Source organism: Urocitellus parryii, chromosome Y (assembly GCF_045843805.1).
Source record: "Urocitellus parryii isolate mUroPar1 chromosome Y, mUroPar1.hap1, whole genome shotgun sequence".
NCBI lineage: Eukaryota > Metazoa > Chordata > Mammalia > Rodentia > Sciuridae > Urocitellus > Urocitellus parryii.
Genome location: NC_135548.1, coordinates 32641760 through 32662372, shown reverse-complemented (window position 1 = coordinate 32662372; position 20613 = coordinate 32641760). Strand labels below are relative to the sequence as shown.

The following is a 20613-nucleotide window of genomic DNA, read 5'->3' as shown; positions in this document are numbered from 1 at the left end:
GGTTAAAATAAATAAAGGACCCAAACAAAAAGCACTTAAGTTAGAAAACCACAAGCCATTATATAAAATATGAGCATAAATCATGCTGTCTTTTGTTAAGTGGGTCCACATTTAGAAGGTCAGGGGCTCACCCTGATTATGAATAGGTTGAGTTCTTTTGTAAGTCTTGAGTGTCATAATCAATCAATCAATCAATCAATCTATCTATCTATCTATGTTTAGTACAGTAATATAAATATGCAGAAAAAATTACACATACATGTGTACATATGTAATAGGGCTTCCAAAAGACAGAGCATCATTAAATGATTATAGATATTCGTAGATTTTAAAGCTGAAACAATCAGTTCACACTGGCTATTATTTTTTTTTCAACATTTTTAAAATTTGTGCATTATAATTGTGCATAAGAAGGATTTGTGTTACACATTTATACATGCACAAAATTTAAAAATATAATTTGGCCAATATTGCTTCCCAGCACTTCTTCCCTCCCTGCCTACCTCTCAACCCTTGGTCTTTTTCTTTAATTACCTCCCTTTCATCTTCCTGAGATCATCCCCCACACCTTTCTATTTCTGTTTCCATTCTAGCTTGCACATATGAGAGAATGCATATGATCTTTGATCTTCTAAGTTTGACTTATTTTGTTTAGTATTATGGTCTCCACCCATTTTCCTGCAGATGACATAATTTCATTTATTTTATGGCTGAGTAAAGGTTCATATTATCTCACTTCTTTTTGAATTCCTAGCATTAGGCACACAGGGAAGCTAGTGTTAGTCCATCATATTGATGATAGTAATAGCACAGCCCTCCTTTCTCATTCGCCTCCAATTTTGGTGTTCCTCATGTGTGCCTGCCATGATCCTTTGGGTGATCTTTCATCCTTGTGGTGGAATAGTATAACTTGCAGTAAGGATGAAGGATACTAAGCCAGAGAAGGAAACAGATGGCTGTGGAGGGAACTCCATTAGTTTGACTCCATGTCCATCATCTTTTTTCCTTGAGAAGCGTGGGTGCCAATTTTAAGCCAGAAAATGACAGCAGCATGAGGATTGCCTTCATCTTATAAAATTTTATTCTTCTTGTATGTATCACAGTATTTTTCACATGTGAACTATAATTCTGTATGTAGTATAATTTTGATAATTATTTGACTTTCTCATTTTTTTTCTGGTTGGGGATATGTTAGTATTGTAATAAGGTTTTTCATTAATGAAATAGGTGGATTAGATCAGGTGATTTCTAATTCTGATTTCATCTTTGATACACCTTTTAATCTTTTACAGTTATTTGATATGTGTTTGTTTTTCCAGAGCACCTAAAAACATTTTTTATTCATTCTATTTAGTTGTACATGGCAGTGGAATGCTCTTTGACACATCATACATAAATGGAGCATAACTTCTCAATCTTCTGGTTGTACATGACGTAGACTCACTGATCATGTAGTCATATATGCACATAGGGTAATTATGTCAGATTCATTCTGCTATTCTTCCTACCTCCATTCCTTTCCCCCTTCCTTCACTCCCCTCTGCCTTATCCACAGTACCTCTGTTTGTCCCTAGGAACCCCAACCCTTATTGTCAATTAGCATCTGAAGTTCAGTGAAAACATTCAGCCTTTGGTTCTTTGGGATTAGTTAATTTTTTTAAGCATGATATTCTCCAGCTCTATTCATTTATCACCAAATTCCATGGTTTCATTCTTATTTAAGGCTGAGTAATATATGGTTGTGTATGTATACCACATTTTCTTTATTCATTCATCTGTTGAAAGGCACTTAGACAGGTTTTATAGTTTAGCTATAACATTGATGTGGCTGCATCACTGTAGTATTCTAACTTTAAATCCTTTGGGTATGAACTGAGAAGTGGGATAACTGGGTCAATTCCAAGTTTTCTGAGGAAACTCCATGCTGCTTTCCATAATGATAAATTGAAAATTTCCCTTCCCACCAGCAAGGTATGAATGAACCTTTTTCCTACATCCCCCCAACATTTATTGTTGCTTGAATTCCTGATAATTGCCATTCTGACTGAAGTGAGATGAAATCTCAGTGTAGATTTGACTTGCATTTTTATAATTACTAAACATGAACATTTTTTCATATGTTTGTTGATGGTATTTTTTCTGTTGTGCAGTGTCTGTTCAGATCCTTAGTCCATTTATTGATTGGGTGGTTGTTATTGTTGTTGTTATTATTAATATTATTAGTAGTAGTAGTGTAAAGTTTTTGAGTTCTTCATATATCCTGGAGATTAATGCTGAAACTGAGGTGCAGGTGGTAAAGATTTTCTCCTGTTCAGTAGGCTTTCTCTTCATATTATTATTTCTTGAGCTGAGAAGAATTTTAAAGGCTGCTTCTTTGATTCCATCCCATTTATTGATTCTTGATTTTACTTCTTGTGCTGTACTGGTGTTGTTAAGAAAGTAAGTTCCTAAGCTTACATTCCTACTTTTTCTTCAGTTAGTTGCAGGGTCTCTATGTTCTGATGCCTAAGACCTTGATCCACTTTGAGTTGTGTGCAGGGTGAGAAGTAGGGATTTAATTTCATTTTGCTACATGTGTATTTCAAGTTTTCCCAGCACCATTTGTTGAAAATGCTATCTTTTATTCAGTGTTTGTTTTTGGTGCTGTTTTATATTAGATAACTGTACTTATATGGGTTTTTCTCTGTGTCTTCTCTTTTTTTTAATATTTTAATATTTACTTTTTTTTTTAGTTCTCGGCAGACACAACATCTTTGTTGGTATGTGGTGCTGAGGATTGAACCCGGGCCGCACGCATGCCAGGCGAGCGTGCTACCGCTTGAGCCACATCCCCAGCCATGTCTTCTCTTGTTTACCATGGTTCTGGTACTGATTGTAATGCCTCCTGTATCACTTTTCTTGCTAATGACTGCTTTGCCTATTCTGATTCTCTAATATTTCCAAATGAGTTTTATGGGTGATTTTTCTATTTCTACAAAGGAACTCATTGGTATTTTTATAGGAATTGCATTGAATCTGCAAAGCACTTTGGGTAGTATGGTTAATTTGACAATATTAATTCTGCCTAAGATAGGCAGAATTAGGGCCTGGGAGATCTGTCCATCTTCAAAGGTCTTTAATTTCTTTCTTCAGTATTCTGTAGTTTTCATTGTAGAACTATTTCATACCTTTTCTTATACATATTCCAAAGTATTATATTGTTTTCTGAGGCTATTTTGAATGGGATAATTTTCTAATTTCTTTTTCAGTTCATTTTCCATTGATATATAGGTACATAAATTATTTATGGGTGTTAGTAACCCAATGGATTTTGACGTATTGTATCCCTGTTCCCATTTATTTCTGAAATTTTTTCTCCCCTGATAGTATCCGTTATCCAATCCTAATCCAGATTTGTATATTTTAACCTCCAGGCATTAAAAGGTTTGTTTCTTGTCATTAACTTCTTCTTTCTTTCATTTATGATCTTATAGGGTGCAAGAAGTTACCTCTATTTCTTGTATTTACCTTGTACTCAAAAATATGATTTTTTTTGGTTCAAGGAATTGAACTCAGAGGCACTTGACAATTGAGCCACATCCCCAGCCTTATTTAGATACAGGATCTCACTGAATTGCTTAGCATCTTTTGTTTGCTGAGGCTGGCTTTGAACTTGCAATCCTTCTGTCTTAGATTCCTGAGCTGCTGGGATTACAGGTGTGTTCCACCACGCCTGACAATATGAATTATTTCAAAGAATGGTCATTGCTTCATGGAGAAGCAAATGAATTTATTGTTGCTGGATTAAATTGTCCATAGATGTCTGTTCAGTGTATCTGATGAATGTTTTCCATTTAGTTCTGAAGAATCTAGGCTGGCAAGTTTTTCTTTTGGGGTGGGCATGGTACAGAAAGGTTTCCCCAAACCTCAGCAGTGCAAAGAGTATGCAGTGTGGTCCTCACAAGGCCTTTCATCTGCCACAAAAACTCTGTGTTCCATATATGTCTCCCTCCAATTTTCACCTCAACCCCCCCCAACACTAGACAATTTTATAGGAATCTTGTTTTGTTTAAAAGCATTGACCCAGGTGTTGGGTATATGGCTTAGTGGTAGAGTGCTTTAGCATGTATGAGAACCTGAGTATGGTGCTTATCTCTTTAAAAAAATGACTTGCCAAAATTATTTTTGCCAATGAAAAAGCTTATCAAGGGAGATTGAGGGATACTGGCTGATGTGGGCCATATGTGGAGGTCCTGACCTGAAAGCCTAGAGAAGCAGAGAGTCCATGAGTGTCTCCATGCATCTATTTACTCATTTTGCAAATTTGACTGAGTCCTGGAAGATAAAGTGCAAGTAGTTATGTAGGTTAGAACAGTGTCCAAGATAGTATGTCTGGTCTCCTTCATTTCAGTTAATATTTAGGGGTAAAATAAATTAAGTACAATAAATACAATAAAGAAGGCTCTGTAAAGGACACAAACTAGGCATTCAGTGTTCACGGTTCCAAGACTGGCTTGCTTCTGAGTGAGGGCTTCATTATCCTGTGATGGCAGGAAAAGTGGGAGCAAGGTGCTACCAGAGGCATTGGATTAAGTGCAGGGATATGAAATAATGCCACAGGCCCTGGGGGGAGGGAGCAAAATCAAGGGAAGGTACAAAAGGATTACGGAGATCATTGCCTGGTCATGGGGACTGTGGACCATGGTGAGTATTTTGAACTTTATTCTAAGAGGAATAGGAAGTCATCTGTGCCTGAATCAGGGTGGGTGTCATGGGTTGACTCCTGGTATAAACTTTCTTCATTGAACTGATTTTGTTTTAACCCAACTGTTATGTTGTTCTCCCATTTTCATTATATCAAGGTCTCTAATTTTGTTGGACCATTCATTTAATGAAGACTTTTTGTGTTCCTTATGTTACCACGTTTCTCTGATTCTTCTTGACCCTAGTATCTTGAAACGGTGCATGCACATTTGAAGAAACCATTACTTCTCCCAGACTTAAGGACTTATTTGAGGATGGGAAAGCTTTTTCCTGCAGAGCAGTACGGGAGAACATGCTGACCTAGTATAGCACTGGTCTAGTGGCATGGAGCAACATCTTTGTTATCTGAGGTTGAAGGATGCATTGCTTCTCTTTTAGCAGGCACAACTGTTGGAAACATGAGAACCTTCATGGTCATTGGTGGCTAGAGCTATGGGAAATCTAGAGTTGCTATGCGGACTAGCTGGGTCATAGATAGTGCCTCTAGATCCATGCAGAGAAGACTAGAAAAGGTGAAAGACGTATGGGCCAGGCAGTGTGCACACTTTGGTGCAGTGTCAGCTGCAGGCATGTGCAATATAGACAGGCTACCTGTGGGCAGAGAAGTAGTAAGGAAAAGCTAGGACCAAGGACAGAAACCAGGGCTGGCAAAGAGTGCCTTTGAGGTGGTACCTAGTTTGTTAAAGCACAGGACTGTAAGATCAAATCTTATTGTAGACACCTAGGGCTTCAGGGAAGGACCAGAAGTAGAGCTTTGCCTGGCTTCTGTGTATCTACACCCCTTTCTGGGGTGTTCAGAGGTGCTGAACTCAGCGTCCTACTGAGTAGGCCTCCCACAGCCAGACCTAGGCAGGGCCTCCTCAGGGGGCAGAAGGACCTTATGCTCCCCAGGATCAGCACTGCCCCTGGGAGCTCTTCATGGATGGCTGCCACTGTGAGTCCTGGCTTGCTCTGACCTGTGGCCTGTGGTTGTGGCTTCCTCTATCTCTGGCTGCTGTGGACACATGGCCTTTCTTTGGCTTTGGACCTTGTTCTTCACAATCTTCAAGTTCTCCTCCCTCTTCCTCACAAGCCTGGTCCTTCCTCATCTTTTCAGTTCATGCCAATGGCCCCCGTTCTGAGAAGCCATCTTTGGTTACCTTAAGTGAAGTGGGCTTTCCCGACGACTACCACATTTTAAAATTTCAAATTAAACTAAAGTTGTCAAATAAAAATTGAACATATCTATGGCACACATGGTGAGTTTTTAAAATATGTATACATGGTGGAATGGCTAAATCAAGCTCACCTGACCTACTTGGTGGGGTTTGGCATCAGAGCCCCTGGGTAACAACACAGTATTGTTTTCTGGAGTCGCTACCTGGACCACAGGGCTCTTGAGAGCCTATCTGAAGCCGTGTAGCCTCTGACCAACATCTCTCCAGGCCCACAGTCTCTATTTTCTGCTTGTGTAAGTTTGATTTCCAGTTATTTACTTATGTAGTAAAGATCAGAAGTTTATTTCCCATGGCTCTGGACTCTAGGAGGCCCATGATACGGGGCCAGCAGGCTGCCCGCCATCGGTGTGGCCTGCTCTTTGCTGTTTCCTCCTGTGGTAGAATGAGGAAGGGGTGAGCCAGGGCTGGGCTGCTGTAGGTTCTGCAGGCGACATCACCTGTCTGTTCGACTCACTTCACCTGCTGGGGATTCATCCTTGACGATGGCAGCATGGACTCCCTTCCAAAGTCTGGATAGTATTCTCCTGGGTGCACACTTCTCAATTCATCAGGTGTCCGAGGACATTTATGGTGACCCCACAAGTTCACCCTGGGTGCCTCCCTGAATGGCAGCCTTTGAACTACTGAGTTTCCTGATGTCTCAGGCCCTAAAGAAGCATAACTACCTGGAAACTACCATCTTCCTACAACCTGGTCTGGAAGGTGGAGATCGTCTTCCACTGCATTCTGTCACGCATGTCATGAAGACCAGTGCGGGTTCATTGGGTGGAAAATTAGTCTCTACCTTCTAGAGTTTGAGACAAGTTTTTTTTTTATTTTTTTTTTATTATTTTGTTACTAGGTATTCAACACAGGGTGCTTAAACATTGAGACATATCCCCAAGCCCTTTTTCTTTCTTTCTTGTCTTTTTTTTTTTTTTTTTTTTTTTTTTTTTTTTTTTGCAGAGCATGTGTATTTTATTAGAGACAGGTTCTCACTGAGTTTCTGAGGGCCTTGCTAAGTTGATTGAACGCAGAGGTGCTTAACCACTGAGCAACACCCCCAGCAACCCTCTATGTTTTATTTTGAGACAGACTTCACTAAGTGTCTCAGGACCTCACTAAGTAGCTGAGGGTGATTTTGAACCCACGATCTTCCTGCTTCAGCCTGGTATTATAGGCATGATCCACTGTGCCAGGCTTAGAGCACTTTTTGAACTAGCACATCTGTTTTGAGAAGTGCAGTTCTTAGTACTCTCAGATGTTTCCCAGAACAAGATCACCTCCTCAGAGTGCTGCATTACAGGCTGCCTCCTGTCGAATTGTGACTTGCACCCATGCATTTACTAAAATGCTCCTCTATGCCAGTCTGGATCCTCCAAAAGGTAATTATAAGGGGCTCTGAGATATTTATTATCCAGTGACTCTGTGGCAGTCCATTGGAAAAAAATTCTTTGTGGTCCTGATACCTGCAATAGTTATTCATCTTTTCCTCATATTTTAACATCAAATCCTACAGCCTTGTGGACTTATATTTTATTTTTGCCTTTAGTGTCAGAAAGCTCATCACGATTTTTCCTTCTTTCTTAAGTTTTAGACGTTCATTGTTATTTTCTGGGTTTGGCTATGTTAACATTTGACAAAAACAAGACAGGAGTAAAAAAAAAACATATTTAGTGTAAATGAATCTATAACATGAAGAAAGAAACTGCCAACTTGGAATTCTGTCCTGGAGCCTCCCTTCTCTGCAGGAGGTATCAGGCAGACATCGAGTTTCTGCCTGCTCTTGCTAGCTGCTGGCATATCTTGAGAGGGCAGCCCTCCTGTGGGGTTAGGAGGGCCCAGCCAGGTGGTGAGCATAGGTGCACTGGGCTGCTCGCCTGGACCCCAGGCCTTCTATGAAAGCTAGCTATACTTCTACCTTGAAGTTATTATTTATTTATTTATTTTTAAAAGAATAGCCCTCCGTTTAGTTAAGATTTCGTTTTTACTTCCACATAGTTTCACAAGCTTTCGGGATATACTTTTGCACACATTTTACCACACTTAAAACTTAAATTTTTGAGCCTGTGTAAATGGTGGTTTTTAACTTTAACTTTCGGTTGCACATTGCTCACGTAGAGAAAGCACTCTGGCCTCCAATCACTGATCACTGAAGCTGGCTGCTGCTTGTTTCTCTGCCTACTGTCCTCTACTAGGCACAGGCTGTCCCTTAGGTCAGGGTATTAAACACCCCACACAGATTCCAGCATCCAGGCGAGCACCCAGCAGAGGGCTCCAGAAAAGGCAGCTCTGAACGTGTGCAGAGTGCCCAGAGCACTACACTGCAGGGCCCTGGGTGTGCATGCATGCACAGAGGGGGGGGCGGGGAGCGGAACTTCCTTGGCTACAGTGGGTTCCAGTGGCGTGATCCTTCGCTTCCTCAGGTCACATTTCAGGAAAATACTACATTTCGTTCAGGAGTTTTTCATCTGCGTTGATCAAGGTCATTAATTTGTGGCCTTCTCACCTTGACATGTCCTCTTCAGGTTTTGGTTAGGCTCAGCATGTGTGTGTCCCTGGTACCAGTCAGCTCCTCCTCCCTGCTGTGACCCAAACACTCCGCAAGACCAGCCTGGAGGCAGAGGAGCTTGTGTGGGCTCAGGGTCTCAGAGGGGCAGTCAAGATCCCTGGCTCCTTGCTCTGAGGTGAGGGAGCATCATGGGGGAAGTTGTGGCGCAGGGAAGTTGCCCAGCCAGGGCGACCTTCAAGCAGAGAGAGGGAGGGCCAGGGAGACCCTCTGTCATGGCATGGCCACGCCCACAGCAGCGCACCACCCATGGCCACGCCTCCAGCAGCGCATCACCCCATGACCACGCCCCCATCCACGCCCCCCGTCCACGCCCCCACGCCCCCCTTCCACTCTCCCCCCATCCTTCCAAAGCCTCAGCCCTTTCAATGGTGTTACCCACTGGTTAGGTCATTGCACCTTGAAACCTTCTTGCCCCAAGGGAGGAGCTTTTGGTAGACAAAATACATCCTAACCATAACACCCTCTCTTTATATCATAGAATTCAACTGGGAATCCTGCGCTTCTCTTTGTTGCAAGGCTTTTCATTTACTGATGGAATCTCATTGCTGTTGGTCTGTTTAGGTTTTCTATGTCCTCTTGGTTCAATTTGGGTAGCTTATCTTGAAAAATTTTAAAAGTTTTATTGTTCTAACCGTCATTAGTATGTATAGCTTGCATTCTCAACTGGAAAAATCCTTTTGTAAGGTAAGAGATTATGGTGTATTTTCCCTGTCCTTGGAACCTGATGTGGAGTCTTACATGTCCAGAGTGGGTTTGGTGTCACTAGTTGCCAGTCAATGGTGGGAAAACTTTGCAAAGAAGGAAATTTGAGCTATGGAAAAAAAATTATCTGTGTTCACAGGAAGAAAGCACTCCTCTTCATTCTTGTAAGATTTTGAAAAATCTATGTGGAATTCATCTTCAAATCTATGAAGACCCTGCATTTATTATAAGCAAATAAGATAGTTTCACACTGTATTATATATGCTTAGGAGTAATGGGAAAGGAAGGGAGCTTAAGAGGGGACAAACAGAAGAGAAATAGAAATGGAGAAAGAGGAAAAGGGGCAAGAATCGGGAAGTTCGAAATTAATTCATCTGACAAATATTTGTTTCACACCAGCACACTAAAACCTTTCTCAAAAACACATGGTTTCTTGTAATTACACACTTGTGAGTGATTTCATCAGTAGACATGGGATTTTAGGCACTGTGACCACAGGGAGGTGTTGAGGCAGTGGATCTCACAGTACCTACCCACTGTGCATTTTCAGCCCCTTGTGGGAAGGCACTCTGCACGTGACTACTGCCTCCTGCTATCCAGGTGATGGACATGGCCATGACATGGATCTTCATCTTCTGCAGGGCTTCCAGGCCCTGGCCAAGAGTCTCCTGAGAGCTCCCTTCATGTCCTTATTCCTCAGGGTGTAGATGAAGGGATTGAGGGTGGGTGTGATTATGGAGTAGAAGAGGGAGATGAACTTGCCCTGCTCTTGGGAGTAGCTGGAGGGGGGCTGTAGATACATGTAGATGGCAGGCAGGTAGAAGAGGGAGACCACCACCAGGTGGGAGGAACAGGTCCCAAAGTCCTTGTGCCGTGCCATGGAGGTCTGGATCCTGAGCACAGCCCGGGCAATGAAGCCATAGGAGAGGAGGATGAGAGCCAGGGGGACAAGCACAAAGAAGGCCACCAGAACGGCCAGTGTGGTGTCATTCACTGCGGTATCTGCACACGACAGCTTGATCATAGCTGGCACCTCACTGAAGAAGTTGTTCAGCACCTGCCACCCACAGAAGGGCAGCTGGACTGTCAGGACCACTTGAACAAGGGAGTTGCCAAAGCCACTGAGCCAGGCCACAGCCACAAGCTACTGGCAGAGAGGGCGGTGCATGATAATGGCATACCGCAGGGGCTCACAGATGGCCACGTAATGGTCCAGGGCCATGGCAGCCAGGAGGATGCACTCGGTGCACCCCAGCCAGTGGAAAATGGCATACTGCATGGTGCAGCCACCGTAGCTGATGGTCTTCCTGGAGCTGCCCATGTTGGCCAGCATCTGGGGGACCGTGGTGGTCGTGTAGCACAGGTCCAGGAAGGACAGGTGGCTGAGGAAGATGTACATGGGGCTCTGCAGCTGGGCATCTAGCCGGGACACCAGGATGATGGAAATGTTTCCCAGCATGGCCAGAATGTAGGACACCAGGAGGACCACGAAGAGAGGAAGTTCTAGCCATGGTCTGTCAGAGACGCCCAGAAGGATGAAGTCCTTTGGAGGATCCCACAGGAAGCTCTGGTTGTCACTTCTCATGGTGAGGCATCTTGTGGCACCTGTGATGAGTCAAGAGAGTGGGAATGAATGAGTCCTGTCAGAAGGTAATCATCATTTTACACCTGTCTGACTTTCTGACCTCTGCAGTCACTGGGACTGGGGGAGTCAGACAACTGCACCTGTGTCCTCACTTCCCTTCCTTCTCTGTGACCATGCCCCCTCATGTTTCCAACATCAGTGTCTGCATCTGCTAAGATGGGGAGTAGAGCCTCAGGTGGCCAAGGGACTGGGGTGAGGGGACGCACACATGACAGGTTTATTTGAGTTGGACTGCTTCAGTTCTTTGCAGACACACTCAGGGGAATTGTCCACTCTCAGGCTTTATCACCTTGTCTTTGGTGGTGGTGGTGGGAGAAAGGAGGAAGATGATAAAGCAAGACGGGCTTCATAAGCAGCTGGGGGCTCTGGGGGCTCAACTCTGGCTGCAAGAGGTGCCCATGCCTCTCTGGGGCACAGCACTCTCCCCTCCCACAGATCACTGGCTTTGGCAGTGCCAGACTGCATGGGTACCTGGAGTGGAGCAGCCGAGACATGTCACTTCAGCTCTAGGTTTGTCATGACCCCTGAGAGGCCCCCAAGCACAGAGTGTTGAGCCCAGGAACCTGTGAAGACCAGCTCTGGACGTGTTCAGTGAAAGATCAGCCTGCCTCCGAGCTTGCACTCTACGTGTGACTTCTTTGCCAGTCTACTGTCCTCTCTCAGGAAGGAAGCAGTGAGGCTTCTGGATGACATTGCTGTTTGGGGGTACCTGGGCTGCCCTGTTCTATGCATGGGCTTTCCCACTCAGGGCCTTTGGTCCCCGACTCCTATCCTCTCCCAAGCACTGTGCCTTCAAGTTCATGATGGGCTTTCTATTGCTCCATGCTGAGAGTGGAAAGAAGTCAAACCCTCTATGTAGGTAATTTAGGGAGGATTAATTTTCAGTTATGGAAAAGAAAGCTAGCGTATGACATTTCTATGACGGGAGAGTGGCTTTTCTGAAGTCACCATGAACAGGGTAAAAACTTGGGGGAGTAAAGGGGTACAGCTCAGGGTTAGCACAAGGGCTTAGTCTCTGTGAGCCCCCAGTTCTATCCCCAGCATGCTCACAGGAGAAATCAAGACACTGGGGAAGAAAACGACCTCTGTGTTGGGTTCAGTTCTCTATGTAAAGTCTCTTGTCAAAACGGTACAATAAAGAAAATCTGAGAAGTCTCCACTAGCTGCATTTCTGCCTTTCCCCTGGTCTTCTGTCCACAGGTAGAGCTTCCCCTTCTCAGTGTTGCCCTCCTTGCCCAGTCCCTGCTTTGCCCTCCTGGGTCTGGCCTCCTGCTGTGGCTGCTGTGTTTTCTGCCTGCTGTGTCTTTGCACCAGGCAACTGCAGGGCCAGTGCCTGGCCAGTCCAGGGCAGGTGCTTCCCCAGGATGATCTCCTTACAAGAGGCCTTGTTCTCTGTTTCTCACTTGGAGCTCCAAGGTGCCTCTTTCCTTGAATCCTTGGAAGCTCTGTTGGAGCGAATCAGAATGGCTTCCCCTGCACTCCACATTTCCTCCTCAGCCTGTTCCAGTTTTGTAATTTCTGGCTCAGAGAGAGAAGGTGTGCCTCAAATGGGCCTCTATGTTCCTGGTGGGGTATGGACCTGCTGGGTCCTCCCTGGTTGGGCAGCTCTGGCCAGAGGCAGCCCCTCTCTCAGTATCTGTTTGGGGCCACCCAAACCAGGAGAGGATTTTCATGTGTTTATTAGCACTGATGAGGGTACCATGCTTGCAGAGGCACAGGGGTGACATCCAGCGCCCTTTTCCCACACTCCCCACTTCCTTCCCCACCCCTCCTAATGGGTGTTCTGTTCAGGCCCACTCTTCAGCCTCAGGGAGAGGACATTGTCAGTCTTCTGTGCCTGACTGGTTACACCTAAAAGCCCCCTCCAGTTCCACCCATTTTGCTATGAACAGGAATTTGATGTTTTTTTCTTCTTTTTAAATCTTTAAAATTTGTTCTAATTACTTATACTTCACAGTAGCATGCATTTGACACATTGTACACAAATGGAGCACAACTTCTCACTGCTCTGGCTGTACATGTTTGAACAGGATTTCATTCTTTGTGGCTGAAGGACACCCTCTTGGGTTTCCTTCATTCCTCGCTGATGGGCACCTGGGCTCCTGGCTGTTGGGAGTTGTGCACAGTGAACTGGATGGACATGGGGATACCTCCATAAGATTCCTTGCCTTTGGGCACACGCCCAGGGCCATGCTGGACCAAGGTAGATATCTTTCAGTTCTTTGAGTGACCTGGCTTTTCCCCCCCATGGCCTCATGAACTTATGCCCCACCAGCAGGGTGGGAGGTGGTCCTTCTCCAATTCCTCTCCAGCAGGAACTTCTTACCTTTTTGATCATAGCCATTCTAAGTGGCTGAGATTATGTGCTTTTTGGTTTTGGTTGGCATGACTCTAACAAAGGAGGTTCAGTTGGCCCCCCCACCCCTTCCTGGGGGGCACGCAAACACTCACACACCCGACCTGGGGACGTGTGTGCATACACACACAGACACACCCCTACCTGGGCGCACACACACACAATACCTTATTTGAGCTCACAGACACATGCATATCCTACCTGGGCATATGTGCATACACACACACACACACACACACACACACACACACACACACACTCACACCTCTCCTGGGTGCCCACACAGAGACACAATCAGGATGGTCACATGCATACACACCACACATGGGTGCACAGACACAGCACCTGTGTGCCTGCACTCACGTGTTCCCTATTTGGGCAAACATTCACACCACCCCCACAGTTTCTTGATCTCACAGCTGGACACTGGTCAGTCTTGGCCCTGTGTGTCCTGCATGGGATGCCTGGCTGTCCATCTCTTTTGACTTGGAGCTCTGCAGGAGGAGCCTCTGACCCCATTGGCCTTCTCTGCCTTCTCTCTGACCACAGATCCCGCTGAGGCATAGCCTCTCTTGCTGGATGAACAGCTGTCTCCCAGCCTGACTCAATCCTGCTCAGGCAAGTACTCCTGGACCCGTGTCTCCAGCTCTCATTTTCGTGTCCTACATATGCCTTCCTGACACCGTGGACTGGGTCATCCCACTTCCAACCTGGCTCCCATCTCCAGCCAGTTCCCTGTTAGTTTGTGGCTCCTGTTGCCCTCCCCCAGAGGTGTCAGGTGGCTTGCAGTGTTGTGCCAGTCCCCACTGCTGTTGTGCAGTGCTCTGTGCAGACCTGTCAGCACTGCTGTGGTGAGCCCTGGTCCTGCGAACAGGGACATCACAGGAGGTTCCTGCTACCCTCCCTGAGTCAGGGACCAGCCCAGCTCCCTCACTGTGCCCATGGGCTGCTTGGGTTTGCTGTGAGATCCAGCCTGCAGCTGCTTTTCTGGGGACACCCTCGCTTCCTTGCTCTGTCCCCCTTCCTTGTGAGGGCACTGGTGGAGCACGATGGAGCTGTGGGGAGGGCTCAGGTCCCTATGTGCTGCGGGTGGCCTCCCCCCATCCAGGTGGTGTCCACAGAGTTGAATCAGCTGCCTGGTACATGACCATCCTTCACTGACTTAATGCCCTCTGGATGCCTGGGCCCTGGTGGCATCCAGCAGAGACAGGAAATGAGTGTCCATGCTGTTACCTTGCCAGCCTCTAGTGCATTGTGCAGGGCAGTGTGTCTGGAGCTGAAGGTCAGCCATGCACCCGGCGGTTCCCTGGCATTTTTAGAGGACAATGTCAAAGATGCAGGTTCTGTTGCAGCCCAAGGGGTCTCAGTCTGGGGGCCCACAAGGCGACTATCACTGGAAATGCCCTGCACATTCAGGACAATCCAGCCCATGCCCTGAGGAGGCCCTGGACTTTGCTCTCACTGACCTGGCCCTCGGTCCAAGTGGAGAGGGGATTCAGCCTCAGCAGAACCTGCTCCCTGTCAGCAGGCTTTCTGGAGGTGCTGGGCCTCCTGCAATCTCTGAGGCAGCAGGTGGGTGTGGGCTCGAGGTGGCCCAGCCTTGCTCCCAGGTTAATCCTGAGGATGTGGCATCCAGGGCAAAGTGCCGGTCCCTGCTGCATGAGCATGCCTCAGTCAGGTTTGCTATCTCCACTCCTGAGGGAGCCAGTGGTGCCTCTTCTCCCCTGGCAGGAGGCTGTCCCTGAGGTCTGTTGATTGGTGTCAAGGGCTGGCTGCCAGTCAAGGCCCTGTGTTGGGCTGGGGCCTTGGAAGAGAAGCTGGTTGTGAGCAGTGGGATTTGACTCTTCAGGATTTTGAGGGAGACTGCAAATTCAGCCTGCAGCCAGCAGTGTTGGCCCTGTGGAGCCTGAGACCCCAGTGGCCAAAGCAGAGTTGACCACTCTTTGTCTGTGTGTTTTGGGCAGATTTCCTCCTTTCTCTGTGTCTCACTGTGTCATCTGCAGATATGAGAAGTACTAGGACCGCCTTCCAGAATCTGTTACAAGGGTGAGACGCAAGTGTGTTGGCCAAGCTCTTAGAACAGTGACTGCCACAGGTACATGTGGAGATTTCTCTTCTGATCACTGTACACAGTCCCAGCTGCCAGCTTCATTGGTTACAAGGGGAGAAAAGGTTCAAGTTCAATAGGGAATGAAATTAAAACATTCTAGCTCAACAAGGTGAAGCGAAGGGCTTTAGGAAGGCTTATTCCATTTTAGGATAAATTTTATTATGTGTATTTGAGTCATAACGCGATGCTGTATTTTGTGTTTGTGGTACAATGGTTTGCACTGCAGAACAAGCTGCATGTCCATTGTCTCAGCCACGCACTGTCCAGTGGTAAGAGCGCTGCAGTCACTGCTGGCTGCCCAGCGCATAGTACCCTGGAGAGCCCTGGCCCTGGTGTGGCTCCTCCTGGGCACCTGCTCCCGTGCCCTTTCCCCTGTCCCTCCTCACTTCCTCATGGCCTGGCCTGGTGGCTGCTGCCTGGCTCTCCTTTTCTTCAGGTCCCATGAGTGAGATCACTCAGGGCTTTTCTTCCTGTCTGGCTGATTGCTCAGCACAGGCCCTATAAGCCACTCAGGCTGTTTGAACAGCAGAATGGCATCCCTCTTGAGGGCCGAGGGTCCCCTGTGTGTCCTTGTGTTGGCCTTACCGCCAGGACCACATCTGCTCACCGGTGGAGGATGACTGGGCTCTTCCCTGGCTGGCTGTGTGGAGGGTCTGTGGGGTGCGAGGCAGAGGGCATCCTTGGAGGTTTATGTCAGTGTGCACTGTAGGGATGACTGCTCACCTCTTCAGCCTCCTGCTCTTTCCATCTGGCTTTGGGGGACATTCCAGACACTCGGGGCACAATGGCCAGGAGATGTGCCCATGTCCCTCCTTCTTCCAGATGACATTTTCCCAGCATTCAGGGTCAAGGCCGGACAGCTTCAGTCCTGTCCTACTCATTCTGAGATGCCCGAAGGCTGCGAGAGGAGTTTCTGTGGAGACTGCAGGGCCTCACTCACTTGCTGTGGAAGGTGGGTCTCAGTCTCCACCTGCTGCTGTGCTGAGACATGCCTCCCTGGGAGGCCAGGAACCTGCACTGGGACAACAGAAGAGCAGTCCCCACTAGGGGTGAAGGTGCATGAAGTGTGGCCTACATATGGTGAAGGGAGAGCTCCTTGAGCATCTGGGGAAGCCCTAGGAAGTAAGTATGAGGATGGGGCTGCTGCGAGATGTCCCCCAGAAACCATCTGATGCCAAGGTGGCCTGCAGTTTGACATGTGTATGTGCCATGTGTCTATCTGAGATCAGGTCATCTACACAGATACCTGCCCGTGACACGGGAAAGTGCAGCCTTGCAGTCCACCCCTTGGTCTCTAGTGCACCATCGCTGCACACAATCCTCCGGGTCAGTGCTGATCTGCTGCACTTCTGTATCTCCCACCTCACCTTGCAGCCCCAAACCCACCCCTGAAAGCCAGCATTTCACAGAGGACTGTTGGGAGCCTTGCTCTAGAATTTTCTGTTCCTAATACTAAACCAATTGTACACAAAGACACCCTCCTGATTAGGCCTGTGGCAAGAGGAGGGTGCTGCCAGAAGCAGAGGATGTATCTAGTGGGGGACAAGATCTACTCTCAAAGGACATTATGGTGGAGACTAAAGAGGCAGAAGGAAACTCCTTGTTTCAAGGTTGTTAGGAAGGATCAAAAAGTGGATGTCTTCCAAAATTGGCATCCCCACCACCGCCCTGCACAGGCCGTGTGTGCAGCACACCTGCAGGGCACCATGAACAGTGGCCTTTCAGTCAGATCTGTGCCCCACCAGGGCTCTGTGCCACAGGGGTTATGGGCATGCAGGATTCATATTAATCCACGTGCAAGGGGCTGGCTGGCTCTGATCTTTAAAATTGCCAGTAAAACAGACAAAGTAGGCAGAGGCAGGTGATGATCCTACACAGGCAAGAATTATAAAGAGGGGCTGGGATGTGGCTCAAGTGGTAGCGCGCTCACCTGGCATGCGTGCGGCCCGGGTTCGATCCTCAGCACCACATACCAACAAAGATGTTGTGTCCGCCGAGAACTAAAAAATAAATATTAAAAATTCTCTCTCTCTCTCTCTCTCTCTCTAAAAAAAAAAAATAAAAAAAAAATAAAGAGGTGCTGGATATTCCTCACACATTCACTGAGGAACACAAAGTGACTTTTGTCATGGTGAGGTCACCCTAAATGACCAAAGATTGATGGTGAGGGCATTAATGAAGCAAAGGTTTGATAAAGTGTGGGATGAAGAAGTCTGTTAGGAAAGGAAGCTCATGAGATGCTGAGAGACAGGAGAGGTAACCTGCCTACAGGTACCACCGGTTAATCCATTCAAGTAGATCAACCTACTAGTGAGGTTACACCTCCCATAAGATAATCATTTCACCTCTGAATATTCTTGCATTTTTTCACTTTTGAGCTTTTGAGGGATACCTCACATCAAAACTACAGCAGTAAATCATGTCTACTGATCATTTTTAAAAAATGTGTCATGAATACTGAATAATATGTGGACTTTTGAAAGCCATGCATCTTTAATAAGTAAAATAAGCCAGGAACAGAAAGACAAGTACCACAGATCTCACTTGTGTGGAATCTGATCAGATTAAACTTACAGGAGTGGAATGTGGTTTGTGATGACAGGATGAGCAGAGTGGGAGGGAAGGGGGGACGGATAGGGAAAGGTGGGTCATCACAGGTAGGCAGCAGCGGGCAGCTCTGCGGTGCTGTGATACAGTTGGCGACTGTGGAGGCTAGCATCCTGTGTTAAGATGATGTGGGATGCATATTTCAAAGAAAGGACTTTGAAAGTTTTCACCATAAATGGTTCATGTTTGAGGTGTCAGCAAACTTTGTTGGAAGGCACCTGGGCAAGGGGAGTGATTGTGGGAAAGGGTTCCAAGGTGGTACTTTCCACTCCATGGGGGTGGGGACAATGCTGGTCCTTCTGGCTCTGGATAGCCGCGCTGGGCAGTGCCAAGTTGGGCGCAATGGTGCTTAGAGATTTTTGAGTCTAAAGAGTCTTCCCATCACTGGGTGATTGACGAGGGGGAAGGGAGCCCTTCTTCTGTGTTCACAGAGACTCACCTGGGCAGTGCCATGGTGTGTGCAAGCCATTGTTCCAGGAGACAGGCAGAGACCACCACTCCTTAGGACCTGAGCCAGCCCTGGAATGCAACCCCCTCCAGACTGCCTTCACATCCTTGTTCTCAGGGTGTAGAGCAGGGGGTTGGGCAGTGGGGGACCACACAGTAGAAAAGGGACATAAACTTGGTCTGGGTGCTGTTGGTGGGGGGCTGGAGGTATATGAGGATGCCTGGCACAAAGTGCATGAGGACAACCAGCAGGTGGGCGCTGTAGGTGCCCAGTGCCTTGTGCTGCCCTGGGCCCTAGCAATGCAGGTGCAGGAGATGAGCACAAGCAGTGGAGCCATTATGCCAAAAAGGACGGCTCCCAAGGTCAGGACCAGGTCGTTTGCCCTGGTGTCACACAGGCTAGCTTGATCAGGGCAGGCACCTCACAGAAGAAGTGGTCCAGGGTGTGGTGCCCACAGAAGGGAAGCTGGAGGCTGAGTGTGGCTTGGAGCACAGAGTTGGCCAGGCTGCTGGACCAGACTGTGGCAGCCAGCTGCCCACACACCCACGGGCACATGATGAGTGGGTACTGGAGGGGCTGGCAGATTGCCATGTAGAGGTCAAAGTCCATCACCGTCAGTAGGGAACATTCTTGCAGCTTGTCCAGTGGAAGAGGTAGGACTGCGTGATGCAGCTCTAGGAGGTAATCGTCTTCTTGTCCCCCAGAGGTTGGCCAGCATCTGTGGGACGATGGTGCAGGTGACACAGAGGTCCAGCACAGAGAGCTTGCCCAGAAGGAGGTACGTGGGCATCTGGAGTCTGGGCTCCAGCAGGGAGAGAGAGATGGTGGGGCTGTTGCCTGTGAGCTTGAGGATGCAGAGACAAGCATCTCTGTGCAGAGGGGGCGCTCCAGCTTGGTACCTGAGAAGCCCAGCAGGATGGTGCTTCTGGGGAGCTCACACTTTCTCCTCCCATGGCTCTGGCTCTCCACTGGCTGCAGACAAGAGAGGTGAGATGAGCAGGGAGTTTTCATTTCAGTGTCTCCATGGCAACACTCTGAGGCCTTCATCATGGTGGTGGGTGGTCCCATTAGTTTTTGGAGAAGCCCTCCCTGTGTGGGTCTGCTCTGTCAATCTCTGCCTTTGCTGGTGACACTGCAGGAGGGAGACCTGCTGCATCTAAGGCAGACTTCATGTGGAGGTCCATGCTGAGCCCTGTGGCCTCACCTGTGCACTTATTCTTTTTATTCCTACTCTTTTTTCTATGACTAAGTTTCTCTCTCAATCTATTCCAAAGCCTTGCTGCTGACCAGAGGGGAAGGGGATTCAGCACTTGGCATGCACATCTCTTCCAGGAAAGGCTCTCGGGGGACAGTGCCTGCTGTCTCCTTCTCTAGTAGTCAGGGGGGGCCCTGGCTCAGGAGGAGGGCTGGTGGCCAGCTACCCTGCAGCTGCCTGGCGCTATGTCCTTCACTGGGAAGAGACAGCTGCAGCTCATTGACAGCAAGCCTCTCTCCCTTTCCTTTTTGCCCCACCGTTTCATTATGGTAAATACAGATAAGATTTTTCCACCTACCTGTTCCTACTGTGTGCCCTGTGATTTCAGGGTGCAACCCTCTCGCCTTCCACGGCAACCCCCAGCTTCATTGCTTGCATGTGATTCTGACTGCTCTGACTGCATCAGCTAACATGATCATGCCATATATTTAGTTTCACGATTAGCTCATTTTCCTTACACAATGCCCTGAAGTGCATACTGCAGTGCAGGTTGCGAGGTCCTACCTCTTCAGGCCACATAGTACATGTATAAACTTGCTGGTGTGTTACCTGCTGCTAACCCAGAGGTCGCCGGCAGGTTTTGCTGCTGTGAACCGAGCTGCTCAGTGTGTGGTGTGGGGTGCTCTCTGACCTGCTTCAGACTTTGGGGTGCAGTCAACAAGGACAATGTTGAACTGGGAGTCAGGGGACCTGAGGAATCTGGGGAAGAGGCTGTCTGGCAAGCTCCCGTGTAGTTGCCTTTCCACTGCAGTGGACGTGGGTACTGGGTATGCACATCCTCCACAAGCTGGACCCAGGATGGATTGGCTGCCTGACAGGTGTGGAGCTGAACCTTACCTGGGTACTGAGTATGCACATCCTCCACAAGCTGGACCCAGGATGGATTGGCTGCCTGACAGGTGTGCAGCTGAACCTTACCTGGGTCCCCTGTCCTTTCCTGGTGGTGACGTGTGCCTCTGGTCCCTCACCATATGGCCAT

General features: G+C 47.7%; 2 pseudogenes; both read right to left on the bottom strand.

The window, feature by feature from the left end:
• Positions 1 to 9841: 9841 nt before the first annotated feature.
• On the bottom strand, positions 9842 to 10798 carry LOC144251015 (olfactory receptor 2B11-like; annotated as a pseudogene).
• A 7680-nt stretch (positions 10799 to 18478) lies between these two features.
• On the bottom strand, positions 18479 to 20613 carry LOC144251014 (olfactory receptor 2B11-like; annotated as a pseudogene).